General features: G+C 36.2%; 1 pseudogene; it reads left to right on the forward strand.

Moving 5' to 3' along the window:
* LOC109065427 overlaps positions 1-18,764 on the forward strand; it is a 146,659-nt pseudogene that overhangs the window by 43,970 nt on the left and 83,925 nt on the right.

Raw genomic sequence — 18,764 nt, forward strand, 5'->3', positions numbered from 1 at the left:
TGTTGTGAGCCCAAGCGAGATTGAGTTCTGAGAGAGCAGATGCTGTGAAAGCTCAGCCTGCTGCACAGGCAGGTATCAGACTCACTATAAACTCCTGTCAAACTCTGACTGGCCTCCACTGGAAAGTCTATAAATGATCGATGTCTGTCCACTCTTGCACATGAGACAGAGACCCTGAACAAAAAGAAAAAAGTCTTTCTGATCTTAATCTCAGACCTTTCATCTTATTCAGTCTTTTGACTTGTGGCGTAAAGTCTGGTCTTCATCGCAGGTCTAAGACCAGCAAGAGATTTTCATGCAAGGTGACTAAACATGTGGTGGGGTTTTCTAAAACAAATTCAACAATGAAAAAAAAAAAAAAGATTTTAAAGGGTAGTTACCTTTAAAATGACAATTCGGTCATCATTTACTCACCTTCTCGTCAGTGCAAATTCCTTGTTTTTTCTTTTCTTTTTTTTTTTTTTTTTCTTGAACGCGAAAAAGATATTTTTGAAGAATTTTGATATCAAAACTGTTTTGGTGACCATTGACTTCCACTGTATGGACAACAAAAATGAGACATTTCTCAAAATATCTTCTTTCACGGTGAAGTTACATAATTTTTCCATTGTACATAGTGTCACCTATGTGTAAAATTTGATGCAACTAAGCACTCAACTTAGCAACCAACTTTTTCCGCCTACCTATGTCTCTCAGGATTCATTAAGTTTGGACTTCAGTTGGACAGTTTGGAGATCAGTTCATTAAAATTTGCATTGTGTCGAGAGTTACTATGTGCAAAATTTGCTAACGATCAGATGAATAGTTTAGATAGAAGGATTAGAAGGAGTTTAGAAGTTTTTCAGAAAAACTGAAGATTGTGGAAAAAAAAATTGTAGACAAAAATGAGATGTAAGAACAAATAATGAATTTTTTTTAAATAATTTCGATTTTACTATAAACAGAAATGCACATGTATTTATTATAGTGCCATCTAGTGTCAGACAGATATGTGAGCATGCACTCGCAGTTTACAGACACATTTAGGGGGAGAAAAAGAATAATAATAATAATAATACAAATAATACTATAATCGGAAAACAAACCTGATATGTGGGGCTTGGACCCCCAAATGTTTTTGTTTTATTTAATTTTTTTATTTTTTTTCAGTAAAATAATGGCTTGGCTGTCTCCGTGAAAAGAAAATCTGAATACTTTTTTAACAGATTCGATGTCAGTAATCTGGCAAATCTAGAGAATATTCCTTGTGTGTAGATGTCCTTAGATGTTTTTAAGTGCTTTTATTTCTGAAGTTGCGTAAAGCCAGCCAATCAGAGAAAACTTTAGTTATTTGTAAAGAACCTGTTTTTGAACTGTAAATTGTGTATTTTTACAGTCACTGAGGCTGTTCAGATCTCTGCTCAGTCACTTTATGGTTTAACAGCTGCTTTAGTTACTTCTAAGCAGATTTGCAGAAATATCCCTATACACAAGAGTGATATCATGTGGTCCAAACAACACAGAATCATGCCAAAGTATCGGAGATGACTGATGGTAATCGTCTCAGTAAAGCCTTAGGAGTAGCTGATGCGGACCTACCTTGTATAGTCATCAGCAAGTTTGTAGACGCATGGAATCATTCTTTCTTTCTGCATTAAGAGTCACTGGAGCTGGCATCGTAATGCTGCATAAATGAGCAGCTGCAATGGGGACGAGAATGAAAAATAGATATGCAGTCCAACTGAGATGCATAATGCTTAATAACCGACATATTTCTTAAGAAAAAAATACTGTTGCAAAAACCTGACAGGCGAAATTGCCTGTCTGTAGTGTCTCGGGATGTGGAAAGTCTTTCATGGCCTTGAGACAGTGAGACTATGACCTCCACTTCCATTTGCCATTATAGAGTTACACAGTTATTACTGTTCTTTCTCTGTGGATGTGCTGGACATTGACTTTGCCTGGACTGCAGGGACTAAAGCCCTCCAGTGCATTGTTAACTTGGATGTTGATGGTTGTATTTCATAGAGGCGATCTGTCAGACAATAAACATCATTAAGGTCAGCTCTCTGATGGAAGTCAGTTGCTGGATATCTTTTCCTCCTCCAAGGAGTCGGTTCATGGGCAAAGCTAATATTTTCCTGGGTGATTCTTTGGTGTGAAAGGCCCAGAGATGTACCTGTTGTGATGGAGGATAATTTAATTAGAGAAAGTGAAGTTTACATATTTATACAAAGCTCTAAACAGAGATAAAGAAACCGGAAATGTGACAGAACGATAATATACACTTAATCAAAATGGAAATGAACTTCTTTACTGGCTCAATATGCTCAGCAAATATAGCCTTTTGAATTCAGAAGTTGAGATCATGGAAACACCATATTGTACAATGTGCCAGCATGCTGCATGTCAGCCGCAATCATTGTGTTGTACTGGTACAGTACGAATGAGTTTGAAGTCTTTTTTTGTTTTCAGAAATGTTCTTAAGTCTTTAAACACACAGACAAATGTGTGAATGTTCTTCAGGCAGTTCTTACATGTGCAAAAAAAAGAAAAGAAAAAAGAATAACGATAATAATAATTAAATGAGCATCACAGTATTAGAATGGAATATTATAACATGTTAGAAGTATTTAATTATTATTTATTTATTTATTTATTTATTTTTGTTTTGTTTTTGAAAGTCACTGTCACTGGAGACTTCTAATGTGGACTGTCCACATTAGAAAAGTTCCTCCCTTAAAATAAAAAAAAAATAAAAAAACATTTAAATTATGTACACTACTGTTCAAATGTTTGGGGTCAGTCTCTTATGCTCACTAAGGAACATTGATTTAAATATACAGTAGAAGCAGTAATATTGTGAAATCTGAAATATCATTACATTTTATACAATTTATATTTTAAAATGTAATTTATTCCTGTGATGGCAAAGCTGAATTTTCAGCAGCCGCTACTGCAGTCTTCAGTGTCACATGATCTTTCAGAAATCATTCTAACATGCTGATTTTGGGGCTCAAGAAACATTTCTTCTTATTATCAATGTTGAAAATAGTTGTGCTGCCTAATAATTTTAAAGACCCATCAGTGTGTTTATAAAGTGTACGCAAGTGATACTTTTTAGAAAAAATAAAAATAAAAAATAAAACACAACATTGAGAATGTTGTGATTTAGATTAGCATATGCAATGAATGTGTAGGTGTCCTTGTAAGATAATCCTCATATCTCTTGCTGAAACACAAAAAGGGAAAGGAGGGAGTGAGAGAAAGAGAGAGAGGAAGAGATGAGAATTGTGTTTGTAATTATGAAACACCTCTGTGATTGTGCTGAATGCACGGCATGGCAAAATGAATCATTAAACTAGGCGTGAATAATGCAGGAGGAGTGAGGAGCTTCTGGGTAGAGAGTTGACCTAACACATCTGTGTGCTGTGGAAATCTAGATCAAGAATGTAAAAGAACATGCAAATATCCCCAGAACTTCTACAGCATATGTCAGAAAACTTTTCAAATCCCTTTTTTTTCCATGGGATGTATTATCTATTTATATAAGATGTCTGTATACATCGTTCAGTAATCCGAACAGCTTCCATTCACCCTCTCAGTGGTTTGGTGTTCATTCTGGTTATTATTATATCGATATTTATATATATTTTTATTATATATATATATATATATATATATATATTTGCACACATGAACAATATTTTCAATCTAATAAACTGCAGTTGTGATAATGGCTTGGAAGACTCCTTGTAGATGATAAAATTTTACCTTTAAAATGTCTAAATAGAAGCTCCTAATGTCTCCAAACAGCACATTTTTGAATATTATAAGATAGGTCAAACACTGTGGCACTTCAAAGAGCTCTTTTTTTCTGTCTTACTTTCACTTCTGAGTATCACACTGACTGAGATGTTGTTCCCTCAGAGTGCATTTCTGCCCTGTTTTTAATGATACACTCCTCATCTCTTAGAATCTGCCCTCGCCATTAACCCCGAGACACTTTTTGACCCTCACACTGTCTAAGGACCCATTAGACGGGATTGGTCGAGGGGTATATTCATGGATGCAGCTTCTGTCCTTATTGCCTGCATACATTTTCTGCTCCGTCTAAAAATGAAAGGAGGTCATTCCTGAGGGGCTCAAGAAACTTTGTTATAGAAAACTGCTACTGGCACAGAAAATGTTAATCATTTTCAAATGTCCAGCACTCTTGAATGTCAGACACATTGTATGAACACACATTCATAATGTAATGGCACAAAACATTTATTTAGAAATTAAAATGTCAGATAATATCACAAACTCAGAGTACATTTCAACGCTTGCAACAGAACTGATATAGTTTAATTCTAAATATAAACTAAGAGTTGCTGCAACTTCTAGGAGGTGCTAACATTTTGCTTTTTTTTTTCTCTTTGTGAATGTCTCGGGTATAGATCTGGCAGTCTTGTGAGTTTCACTGACAGACTGTGAAAATGCATTTGCATTCTCTCTCTTTTTTTTTTTTTTGTTTCGTCTTGAGTTATTTAGATAAAATAAGCTGATGTTTTGGGTCTCTAGGCCTTTATTGTTCTTGTTTCATGTCTCTCTCTTTCTTTTTCTCTGTCAGCTTCAGTGACTGTCGCTGTACTTATCTGCTGGACATCAATAAGACAGCTCCTGTGGTGGTCTTTTCTGTTAGGCTAAACAAATAATTGTTTGCTGGACTGTAAAAACATCACTTTAAATGCCATATTTCATCCACACTTCAGTGGTAAGCATTATAGCTGGTTGATTGCACTGATGAAGACAGATCTGAATTCTCAGCACTCCAGTCTTCAGTGTCACATGATCCTTCAGAAAACATATTTATTTAATTTTTTATTTCACTTTTAGTATTAGTAATTTTGGTATTTCCACTTATTTATTTCAGTTATCCTGTACTAATTAAAAGTGATCTAAATCTTCTCTCTCTAGCTCAGAACTGTTCTGGTCATCATACATGTGGCCAGTGCCTGGAACATCCTGACTGTGGTTGGTGCGGAAACCCTACAGACACAGAACGTGCTTTACATTCCAAATATTTAAACCACAGCTTGATGTGAAGAACAAAGCTAAATTTAAATGCAAATGTGACATTTTCCTGATATGTACCATTCTTTTGTTCGGTTTGTGTTTGTTTTTAAGTTTGCGATTTCACTAGACAGGACAGCAAATTTGCCTCTACCAGACTCACTAGAGCGAATGTGTGTGTGCATGGGCGGACTTGACTGACCAACAGATTGCCACTACATTTTTTATTTTTATTTTAATGCCATTCCATTTTGTTTCAGACCAGTTTAAGCCCTGGTTCTTGCATACATCATCATGACAGGAAGTGTGAATTCTGTGCAAATTTGATACGGTGCAAGGCAAGCTAATGAGTCAGTCTTTCCAGTTTGGCTTGGGCAACCTGCTAAATAACTCCTTTTCCATTAAAGAAAAAAAAATAATATTTGTTTGGAAAGGTTTGAGGCATGAGTAGAGGATGTGAGAACTTTCATTACTTGTTAAACTACCACTTTAAGGTGTACGTGTGGCCACACACTATTTCAAACTGAAATCGATGCAGTAGTTAATTCATAAACAGTCTGCATGCATCCAGATGTACCAGAGGATATCCCAGTGTCCCCATCTAATTTTGTTTTAATAGTGATTGTGGCCATATTTCATTACGAGTGCAGTAATCAACCTGAAGCAAATTGTATTGATTTAATGTGGGCTCCTCGTGTTAGTTCTTCACTGTGGCTTTTCTCCCAGTTTCCAATCACTGAGTTTATATACAAGCTTCATCACTCTTTGAAATGAAACTGCAGTGAGAGTGAGAAAGAGGCGCTAGGAAGGTAGTGTAATAACATCATTCTCTGTCGGACAGATGTGCGTTTTCTCCACATTCTGTGACATTAAATCACTCTTAATCATTTTCTTATTTCCTGGACTTGACTGCCGCCCCACCTCCACGTCTATACAGGCAGTCCAGCGCTCACAGCGGAGATTTGATAGATGTGCGGCCCTCCACATCTCTCAAGGATACACGCTCTCCCTCTTCATTTCTCCTCCCTGTTGACTACCAGCGTGATTAAGAGTGCTTTATTGACTGCGTCTTGGTATAAATGTGTACGTGTGTTAAATGCTCTGATTGTGGCCGCTGCTAATCCAGCAGTGTCATTTTTCAAAGTTAGTGAATGGAGGAGATTTACCTCACCTAGTACACTAATACGTTTAAACCACTGATCTGTGTTAGATTAGACGAGGAGAGATGGAGAGCAGCCCACAGTGTGGAGAGCAGGGAAGGCTGGATGGATATCTCTCACCGAGTGTGTGCGTGTTGTCTGAAGGAGAAAAGAGACCGGCCATCAAAGTAAGATCAGGGTAAAATATGACACGTGGCCGGCTGCTTTTGACGAGAGAGAGAAAACAGTCTGTGGAAGATAGAGGACATGTGTCCTTTTGAAATGGCCCACTTAGTTAGAGGACAACAGAGGGCAGACAGAGTCCTGGGATTTTGTGTATGTACAGTATGTGTGTTTATTTATTTGTTTGAGTGATTCATTTCTTGCTTTTCAGACGAGAAACTGAAAACTATTTAATTATATATAAATGAGCATAAATAAAATGCTAAAGACATAAAAAAAATCAAGATGAGCAGAGTTCATTTTCAACCTTAAAAATATCAAATGTCAATTGATGATTAAATACCTTGAAAATGTAAGGTAATTAATCTCATTGTTTGTATTTTTTCTCCTATGAGTGCAAACGTGACTCTAATTTCGGATAATCATAATATACATACAGTTTCAAAGCGGCTTTATAGAAAATGCATGTTTCACATGTAATAGCATCCAGATGTGACTACGGTTACGTTCACAATGTCAGTGTTTGGGATTGACAACCACATTTATTTTTTCTCCTATGAGTGCAAACGTGACTCTAATTTCGGATAATCATAATATACAATTTTTATTGTCTTTATTTACATGAGTTTGGAGTTGTGACGGTATTCCTTAACAGTTACCATAGCGACAGTGGCAAAAGTAATATCAAAGATGACAACGTCCATAAAACTGAAAGTCGCGTGGCAGAACACAGAACTGACGGGAGTGGCTCCGGTGGAGATCTAAAACTTTCAGATGACAAACAGCTCATTTCTCCATCACTGTAAGTTACTGGAACCAGACAGAAAACATGCAACACACGGTAAGCACGCGTTTGTGCAGCAGAGCGGTTCTCTCTTGCACTGTATGACGTGACAGACATCTAGATGTCCAGTTCCGTTCACACAGCGTGTGTTTTCCGAGAATGCGGTTGTGAGTCCTGAAAATTTACAAGTGTGGGTTCGTTTACAGAATGCGGTTGTCAGGCCTGAAAATAACAGTACTGTGTGTGAATGTAGCCGTATTAAGGATTCAAATACAGGACTGACAACTGTATTCTGCTGCTGTGTGAACGTGGCCTATGTCAAGGGTAAAATCAACTCTGTGAACGTGGCCTATGTCAAGGGTAAAATCAACTCTACAAACAATGCAAAGGAATCTGAGCTGATTTTGTCAAGGGTAAAATCAACTCTACAAACAATGCAAACAAGTAGCTCTGAGCTGATTTATTTAATTGAATATTTTTCATTTACAAAATGGTATCAGAGAATTAGTTGACTCTGCTTCTGGCATACTTTCTATGTTGAGTGATTTTGTAATTTTATAATTAAAGTAATTTGGCTTTTAAATTGTTCATTTTACCACTACAGGTATAAGCAATTGCAATAGTGATCTTTGCATTGCACATTTTGTCTGATCCAGTTACACTATTGTGATATTTTGTGGCTTAAATATTTTGTGCTAGGTATGAATATCGCCAACTGCCTCACAATACAGTAGTGTTTATCCATGTACTTGTTTGTAGACATTTACTGTTTTTTTGTGTCTGTGTGTGTACCTGACAGAGTCATATTGACCCTACAGCGGTGCTATTCCTGGCCTCTAACTGGACAAACACATGCACACAACACCCTTATTTTCCCTCTTTTATTTGACCTGTAGAAGTCATTCTCTGCTTGAGGTACTGTATAAAACGCACACCTGTTCAGTCACCCAGCATGGCAGTCAAAGCTGGACCTGGAGCATGAAAACGTGAACATTTTGGAATAGTGTTTTCATTTAATCTCCATGCAAACTCCATCATTTTCATAATTACTGGCATAGCTTACCCAAAAATGAAAACTCTCATTATTTACTCATCCTCATGTTGTTCCAAACCTGTATGACTTTCTTTATTCTGTGAAATATAAATACATTTTGAGAAACATCTCAGTGTTTTTTTTTTGGTCTATACAATGAAAATCAATAATCACCAAATTGCCACCATTCTTCAAAATAACTTTATTTGTGTTCCGTAGAAGAAAGACATGACATGAATGATGACAGAGTTTTCAAATTTGGGTGAGCTATTCGGCAAGTCCATCAGGCTAATTTCAAGCTCCTAAATCACAGAAAATGTTGAATCAATCTCTCATAGATTATATAAACATGAACCTCTAATAATAGTTTTAAAATCCATTTAAATCTGTTTTAGCTTTGTAAAATTGTTGCCTTAGTAACAAGATAATTGAGAGCACTCCAACTAATTATAGTGTCTGATGAAGGTTCCCTAATGATTGTGAAGCTGGTGGAACTAGTATGACAGTATGTAATGAGATTATAATGAACATTTGGGAGGTGCATGTTTAAATAGTTCCGCTAATTGCAGCGCTACAGGTTAATAAGCAGCTGTTTATCCACTCTTATTCCTCAGTAGTTTATGGTAACTCCTCATCCTCAATCCTGATTTGAGGCTTTCCGAACCTGTTTTGCTTTTAGTAAAGAAATCTTAACATTTTAAAGGGCTCATGAACTGCCTTTTTTATTATTTTGTACTGTTCTTTGAGGTCCACATGTTATGTTATCTATTTTTACATCAAAGTAAAAAGCCCACTACTATGGTTGGCTTACAGTTGTGTATGTTTGACAGCCTACATCCTTCATAGATAGGCACTGCTGTGATTTAGGTTAAAAACAGGCAGTGATGTAGAAGCGGGCATTGATCTTCTTCTGTGGAGGCGGTGTTTAACCACACTATTACGTAATAAAGTTTCACATTCCACAATCTGTCATTATGAACTCATATTTAATAGGAACTGTGGATGGGTACAAGAAGACCAGCATATCTGGGTATGTATAGTATATATATTTCTGTCCTTAATTGTCAAGTATAATTTTTGTTAATCATTCACTCATGGCATCAAGTTCTCCCATGTGTCAGCAATGCTAACATCACTCTCAGTGAGTATGAGCACACGGCAGTCGTATAAAGCGGACAGGAGGGGAGACTCTAACTTCGGGCACAGATGGAGAAGAGCTCCGCTTTGCCTCTCGCTCTGAACATTTCCCCCCTCTTAATCTCTTTAAGGATTGTTTGAGATGGCAGTTTGCTTTTACACACCGCGAGGTTTCAGCAGCACCTGTCCCCTCTACATTCCTCATCCCCGACAAAACAACTGTGGCACCTAATCATGTTTCGCCAAATCCACTTTGTGTTGTACAAGCTTCTGTTGGGTTTGGGGTGATTGAGGTGCTATCACAGAAGGTCATGCTTGACATTCTTTATAAATATTTGTAAAAATGCTTCATGGAAACATGTGCATCATGTTGAATGAGCCCTGCAAATATTTGTTTCATTATTGATTTACAGGAACAATATATAATTAAAAATGATGTTTTAATTATTTCTAAATTAATTCTACTTTGGTAAACCCTAATGATAGCAGCCTAAACACTCAAAAAAAAAAGAAGAAAAAAAAAGAAGAAAAAAAAAATGTTGCTGCTTGTTCAAATAATGTTGTTAAAATGAGCTGAAACAACACAATGTTTATGTATTTATTTTTTTTAATTTTGTTTTATGTTTACCATTTATTTTTAATATGTTCAATCCACCTAAATTTAATAAAAGTTATTAGAAGTTCACTGAACAAGCAATTTTTGATTGTATTTAATAATAATAATCATATTATGATAACTAGTATAATTAAATACTACTCCAATATATATTTTTATTATTAATAATAATAATGCATGGCCTACGAACTCTTTATTTGAAGCTGCTATAATCTCTGCAAAGATAATAGACTGACATCATTATGAAAAGTAAATTTGTTTTCAGATTTTATTTATTTATTAAACTAATGCTGTATATATGTTATGAATGTGTGTATATGTTTGAACAGTTTCACTAATAGAACACCAGTGTTGTGTAGTACACTGGGACTGTATGTGTCCTTTAGCTCCTGATGTCTCTGTACAGTGGCTCAGTCTTTGCGATGTCTCCACGGAGTCTGCTGGCAGCATCTGCTGTATTTGGCTCAGGGTAGTAGCACATCACTGTGAGCTGACAACAGAGGTCATGAGGGGCCACAGCACCAGGCTCACCTTCCTATCCATTAATTAAAACCTTCTGACCCATAGAGGTGAGTGGAGAAACACTTGCCTGGAACCAATTTACTCAAAATATCTGTGGCTTCTGCCATTACAACTGTATGTGTGCTTTATATAAAAGTGACTCAACTCCCATTGTATTGTTTTAATCAGACATGGGAATATTACATTTAGAGGTAAATTATAGTTCTTATAAATCATGTGCATGCATTGTGTAGGCTATATTGTCTTATCCATGTAACTTCTCAGCCCTCTAACAAGCCAGGAATTAATAACATTATTTAGGGTTAATTTCATCTACATTGGTGAATGAGAAAGAGAGAAAAAATGTTTGCTTTTTTATTTTTAAGGATCAGATATGTTTTGCTGCACTTTTTATATTGATGATGATTATTAATCATCTTTGCATAAAAAAAAAAAAAGTTTGCATGTGGATAGATGATATAAAGATGTTTGGGATATTGAACAGTTTTCACTTTTTAAACAATACATCATGTCAATTTAGGAGTAAAATCCAAATACACTTTTTGCATTATCAGATTTGACTTTCAGCCAGTCGTAACTCAGAATGAATTGCATCTGAGCTTTGTTCCTTTCAAGACTGGTTAAACTTCCATCAGCTTTAATGTTTTGTGTGTGTGTGTGTGTGTGTGTGTGTGTGTGTGTGTCAGTGTGTGTTAATTTAGAATGAGTTTTGTGCATGCACGGATCTGTTTGTGAGGATTTATGAAAGCCTTCCCTCTGGTTTTGTCACTTATGTTCCACGGTTTGTTTACACACACATATCAGTTTATCTCTTCTGTCTCCCTTTATTTTCATATTTATTTCCTTTCCTTCACTAAGTTTTATTGTGGATTTAAATGAAGCATGTCAGACATATGGTAATGTTTGTATGTGCTATGAAAAAGTTTTGTTAGACATGGTTAGGTGACTACTTTCATTGTATGCCTGTTTGTGAGTGTGTGCTTTGTCATTTCCAGGGTCTAAATAGCTTTTGGCAGAAATATTTATGAGAGAGCGTATGTGTACGTGTGCGCATGTGCCTGCGTGTGAGAGTGAGTGTGTGTTTGTAGTCCATCGCTTTCAGAGTAAGTGCTGAAACAGCAGCTCCAGGCAGTGCTGTTTCTCTGCTATAATGTGAATACATTTTACACATCATATTTTAGCTATAAATCTTTTTGTAGCATGCACAGTGGAGCCACTGACACTCTGCGGCAGCCCTGTCCCCACAGTCCAGTCAAAATGACACGTATACAGATTCACAAATGCACACATACACATAATGTGTAAGAACATGCATGTATACATTTGAGTTCATGTGAAAATCATGTATGCGACTCCTTGCCGTTATACTGGCATGTTTTGAAGCCTTTTATGTTACTGGGCTGTTTAATGCAATGTTATTAATGTGTGCTAGTATTTTGCCCTGCATCTACATTTTGTAAAATTTCTGCGGAAAAGAATGGACCTCTCCCTTACCTGGGTTAATATAAAATATAATATATAAAACTAATTATGTTTAGTTTGTTACAGTTTAAAACTGCATATGAGAACTGCATATTTCATGGTTCATGTGACACTGAAGGCTGGAGTAATAATGCTAGAAAATTAGCCATCACAGGAATTAATTAAATTTTTAAATATGTTCATAAAGAACACAGCTATTTTACATTGTAATAATATTTCTCAATTTACTATATTTTTGATTAAATAAATGCAGCCTTTGTGATTCTTTCAAATACATTACGAAAAAATCTTACCCCTAACTTTTGAACAGTAGTTAATAATAATAATGATGATGATGAAGATGATGATGATGATGTGCGCATATATAAAAAATAGTGTTATTGATTGCCAGGCAAAAGGTCTGAATGCATAGAAAATTATGAGCACAACTTTCTCGTTATTTTATGTCCATAGCAAAAAATGTGTGAAAACCCCTTTAACACAAAGTATGAGCAGTCATAATAATGATTCGCTTAGCAAACAACAATAAAATCTTTTGAGTCGTACAAAAATTAATGTTTTCCTTTGCCAATTGTCTCTTGTTGGCTGGAATGAAAGAGCGATTGCAGTACATGCTGGGGGAATTTGAACAGAGAGTTGTGTAAAGAACAGACCTGCAGATAAAAAGCCAACAAGCTGTAAAGCCTCTTGATACAAAATCTGTGTTTTTTTCTTCTCTCTCTTTTTGTTGCTTTTATTTATTTTATTTAGAAATGTGACAGCCTTTTTTACAGCCGTATCTGGATCCAAATAAAATCTTTGACTCAGAGATCCATCCCATGCTATTTAAACAAGTCAATGAAAAACATTTTATGCAGGGTCGCTCTGTAAAGACAGCTCGTTCATTTTAGAGTCTAATGGCATTGTATAATATGACACTCTGGGCGGAGGGGGAGTTTAAGGCATGTGGAATCTGCTGACATCAGTTGTACCAGAGAAGGCTCTGCATGTAGTGTTATAAATACAGCCTTACTTTACTAATTACACAGTTATAAACTAGCTTATTAATGTGTACAGCATAAAGACGTGACTAGATCAACACAAACAGCCTCACCTCATCATTGTGTGCAATCACCTCTTTGTCATTGTTCTGTGAAGGTGATGAATGTTCTGGCAAACACCTGCATTATTAGCTGTAAAAAACCCTCAGATACCTGTTAGGGTGCTTTGGTTAACCGCAACTGTTGCAGACAGGTGTGCTATTAATTTTTAAAGCAATCAAACTTAAGATTTTTACCTTGTCCACAATAAATTAGGTGAGAAATCCCTTATTTAGAATCAATATATACATTGTATTTCTGTCATATAATACAGTACTTCTCCCAGAAAATTGTTTCAGTTACAAATGCTTTGGTATTCTCATGTTTATTTTTTGTTTGTTTGTCTTTTATTTCAACCATATGCTGGTATTTTTATTTGTAATTAAACTCATCTGTAGCAATTCACAGGGGCTGGCAATATAGAAATCGCACTTGCAACCAGTTAAAATGGGGAAAAGTTGACTCATCCTTTGTGTTGTGTAACTGTGTGTACCACACTGAGCATGGAGAATAGAAAGAAGAGCAAAGAGTTGTTTGAGGATTTGAGAACCAAATTTGTGGAAAAGCATTGACAGTCTTAAGGAAACAAATCTAGATCTTAATGTTTCTGTGTCCAGTGTGCACAACATTGTCAAGAGGTTTACAGCCTTTGGCACTGTAGACATAGACGAAAGAGAAATTTTGATGAAAGATTGCAACTAAGGATTGTTTAAGTATTGGATAAAGAATGTTGATCAATTTCCAAACAAATTCAAGCTGACGTGGAGGAAGAGAGTACAACAGTGTTAGCTCACACTATCCATTGCCATCTGAATGAAAAGGGAAGCTATGTTAGGAGTGGAGTTGCCAAAACATACCTGAGGGAACCAGAATCCATCTGGGATGATGTCCTGTGGACAGATGAGAGTAAAATAGAGCTTTTTGGTAAATCACATCATTCTGCTGTTTTCAAACATTATGAGTTCTTCAAAGAAAAGAACACGGCCCCTACAGTCGAACAAGGTGGAGGTTCACTGATGCTTTGGGGTTTCTTTGCTGCTTTAGGCTTTGGATGTATTGACTGTGTGCATGGCATTATGGAATCTGAAGACTACCAAAGAATTCTGGGGCACAGTGTAGGGCCCAGTGTCAGAAAGCTGGGCTTCGTCAGAGGTCATGGGTCTTACAGCAGGACAGTGACCCAAAGCATACTTAAAAAAGCACCCAAAAATGGTTCAAGACAAAGTGCTGGAGAATTCTCAGGGGGCTTTAGCCACTATGCCATACAACCCAAAACTCTTCACAGAGCTTCAAATGGGTCATTTTTTTAATGAGAAAATGGAACACTAGCCCCAGAGATGTAGGCTCAGGATTGTTAAAATTGTCTGTTTAAATGCAAACTGGGCTCTGTTTATTTATATACTGTTCAGGGGATGATTCATCCGAAAATCATGCATTTATGAAAGTTTATGAGAGAAGTATTGATGAATTAATCATTCTTTTGGGTCTGACTCTCTCTATGAATCATTTTGAAATCAACAGTAAAATCTGACATTTTTTTTTGTCTAATAAATGTTTGTTACATTCAAATAGTAGTAAAAAGGCATATATTTAAGGTTCATCCAGCCAATGTGAATGTGGCATGAATGAATTTTAGGAAACTACGGTAACTGTTTTTGGAGCTTCTTACAGCAGCTGCAGTGATGTGATAACTTTTCCAATTGCCAACTGGCTTGTTTGTTTAGAAGACAGTACTTTCTTCTACTAGAGTCGCCATATCGCCATGCAGTTTCTACCTTTCCAAGTAATACAAGTGAACTATCTTAGTATATAGTATTTGATAACAGCACAATGAAAGAGGATAATCAGTGAATAATGAATTTTGGTCTATTCCTCATATGCTAATTTTTGAAGACTTTGATGGACTACTTTTACTTTTATGGTGCTTTTGGGTCTTTTTGGAAGCGTGAAAACTTCGGTTTTCATTGAAGATTTCATTGTAATTACATGGACAAAAGTCTCCCATTTTTTCCACTTCAGAAAACTAGTCATACAGGTTTGGAACAACATGTAAGTGAGTAAATAATGGTTTCATTTTTGGGTGAACTATACCTTTAAAATGTTCTTCTTCCCTTTTTTTCTGTTTTTCTTTATCTACGTCTTCCATCTTCTCTTCAGCCTGGAGATTTAACAACCACGCCAACATGTGCTACTCCAGCTCAGGGAAATGCTACTGTACCACTAAAAGGGTCAAAGGGGACCAATGCCAGCTGTGAGAATGACTGCATTTCCCATCAACAGCAATCCTCCAGTGGCCTGTCAGTCAGAGAGTGATAGACCTGAGACCTTCAACAAGTTTTCTCACATTAAAATTCTCTCATTAGCATCATAGTGCATTTTATTCACACATTTAACCCTCTTGTAAATTCTCTTTATTAATTCCCACCTAAGTATCTTTCTAATCCCAAGACTAATTTTAATGGCAGCCACTACTGTGCTGTGTCAGCGAGCCCCTGTTTCCAGTGGCAAAGGGAACTTATCAGTGCCTTAAATATTGCTTTTGGGGCTGACGCTGTGGCCTGTGTGTGTATGTACTGAGGTCCATAAAGACATAGTGCTGTGTGGATGTATTTGTAACAGGCTGCACCACTGCCAGTGGCACTGATAATGTATTAAGCAGTAATGAGTTCCCTAGGACTTAAGCATAATTCTCAAAAGTTTCTCTTTTCCACACACCCTTTATCATTTTTTTTTTTTTTTAATATCACTCATGTGACCTGTGGGTAGAGAGTTAGATGGCAAACAAGCAATAGAGCTTCAAACGCAAGCCTGAACCATGTGCATGGTAAGGTGGGTTATCTAACATCATCCATCTTTATTCTTGACATTTTGTCAAATGGAATATGTTAAGAACTAAGAACACATAGCAATTCTGTCAAGTTCTGTCAAGAATGTACAAATGCAGTTTCTGTTCAGAACGATGCAAAATGTTAATCTAGGGATGCACATATGTATTAAATAAAAAAGGCAAAGGAGTGTGCACAATTAAATGTGCAATATTGACTGATATGATAATAGAAAAAGTCTGTAATATCAGCAGATAACTGATATGGTCCCAATATACTGGGCATCCCTATGAAAAACTTTTATTTATTTATTTATTATTATTATTATTATTATTATTTATTTTTTTTACAAAGCCCCATGGAATGGAGCCTGAAAAAATTAGATGGGTGGAAAAATTATATTTCAATTCCTTTTCATCCACTCACAATACTTTTGCATTCACTTGAGAAACTTTACAATCTTTCACAAATGTTTTGCATTCTCTGACAAAACCGTTTGCGTTCACAGACAAACCTTGCATTTTACCCTGTAAAAAAATTGTTGACAAGGAAAAAAAAAAAAAACTTTGAGAAACTTTGCATTCACTCACAAAAATTGCACGAATGGAAACTTTCTACTCCTCCCATGCCCAGTCAGTCCCACGAATCCATCACACCAGTCACGCCCACTCTCTCATGTTACATAGATTCTATTTTGTATAAAGAATAGAAACAACATGTAATTACTGAAAAGAGAAACATTTCCCATATGCATTGGCATATATATATGTATATATATATATATTATATATATATATATATATATATATATATATATAATATAGATATATATATAATACTGTATATATATATATATAATGGATTTAAATATGGTAAATGTTTTGAACACAGCTGTACTACACACTTGTCACTAGGTAAAATCATTAGGCATTATCAAATTGGCCTCCTATCTCACTTGACCAATAACTTTGGTTTTGGTTGAGCAGCTATACCATCATAAACCAAAATAATAGAAATCAATGTTAGTATGTCATGTTGCATGCAAACTCCAAAATCTACTTTAAACCATATTTATTATGAACCAGAATGTTGCTTTTATACATAAATTCAATGGTGAACGTATTCATTTCAAAATTAGCCAAACGACATTGATTAGCCATATGTTTTGTTGTCCACCAGTTGTTGCATATAAGTTTACCTGTGTGAAGTGGCTGGCACTTACATGTACTTTCACATCACCATGGGAACTGCTGAAGTGATTAAAGACAGTGACTCACCCAACCTGAGCGATGGCACATGAGCATTTGAGACGCACAGCCCGAGTGCTGAATCACTTCTTTTAAAGCACAACAATCTTCCTTCTCCATATGCTTCATGCACTTCATCTCAGTATTAATTACATTTTTAATCAGATTGCATTTAGCAGTGATGAAACATGCAGTGTTTGTTGGACACAAGGGTGGATCCATCTCAGACTTGTTAGTGTAGCCTCTACTGTCTACATGCAGATTTGTAAATGGATTTGAAAATGTATCTGCTCTGATTTTGGTTTGGATTTGGGTCTGGATGTTTATGTCTGGAGTTCTGGGTCTGAGTGTTTATCCGTGCCCCATTTTATCTTCAGATGTGCCTGTTTGTGTGTTCAGTGAAATGAGCTGGGAAAGCTGGCCCAACAGCTGTGAATATGTGTTTTGAGGGACTGTTTGTCCTTTTTGCTTTTGTCTCTGTTGATAACATGCTTTTAGCAGTTATATTACAGAGTACTGCAGTGTACCACACAACCACAAAACAGTAAAATACATAATGTTTGTTCTGTGTACTACGCTCTTGAAAATAAAGGTTCTTTATTGGTATCTATGGTTCCATGATGGACCTTTAACTCTCTTCCTCTAACATCTTACTGCATATCAACAGTTCTTCTCTTCTGGAAAAAATTCCACTAGATCTGATAGATGCAGGAACAAAGCTATGGCAGCGAATGCCATATAATAAATATTTTGGGTTCCCCAAAGAACTTTTTAGTTAACACTTCTTAAAAGAACCACTTTTTTTCCGAAGTGAGGAGAACATTTTAATAATCCAAAGAACATTTTTCTTTTTCCAAATAACTTTTTAGTAAACTCTGCTTAAAAGAACCAAATAAACCAAGTGTGGAGAACATCTTTAAAATCCAAAGAACCTTTTTCCACTATAAATAATCTTTTGTGCAATGGAAAGGTAAATAGCATTGTTCATTTTTGGAAGAATGAGATGGAAAATGATCAAATCGCTGACTTGATTGCAGACTTTGGTGTCTTGTTTGTGGCACTGACATTTTCTAAAAAAAAAAGGTAGTTTAGAAGTCGTTTAGAAGAATCAACTGAGATATTAAAGCAATCTCATTTGGTTTCTCCTATGGCTCTGTAGGGTCACTGTTCATTTTTTTATTATTTTTTTTTGTGCTATTTTGAAAGCAGTCAGCCCGACGTGACAAGGAATTCAGCCAGTGTTATATATAGAGAGAATGACAGAGAGTGAGGCTGGAAAGTCTGTGAGACAGTGAACACCAAGGTCTCTCTCAAGGTTCTTCTCTTTGTTGCTTGGTGTCTTTGTGTTTGAAAGCACGAGGAAGGGCAAGAGTCTGAGTGAGAGAATGTGAGAAAATAAAATGAGGAAAAGACGGATCAAGAAAAAGACAGACTGAAGGGAGAAAGAGAGGGAGCTAGCAGGTGGCCCATGGCCTGTTTTAGCCTGTTTCCTGTAATGAGCTGAGCTGTCTGTTGAGCACGGCGGGAGAGACGAAGATGTGGTACTCGTTTGGAAGCTGGTAGAGGATGGAAAGTTAGTGCTGTTGGAGCAGTTCATAAAGACATACTTCCTCTCGGCTGGATCCTCCTGGATGTTGCATTGAGCTGCTGATGTTAGTGTGTTCCATCATATGTATGTTG

This window comes from Cyprinus carpio, chromosome A13, assembly GCF_018340385.1.
Source record: "Cyprinus carpio isolate SPL01 chromosome A13, ASM1834038v1, whole genome shotgun sequence".
Classification (NCBI taxonomy): Eukaryota; Metazoa; Chordata; class Actinopteri; order Cypriniformes; family Cyprinidae; genus Cyprinus; species Cyprinus carpio.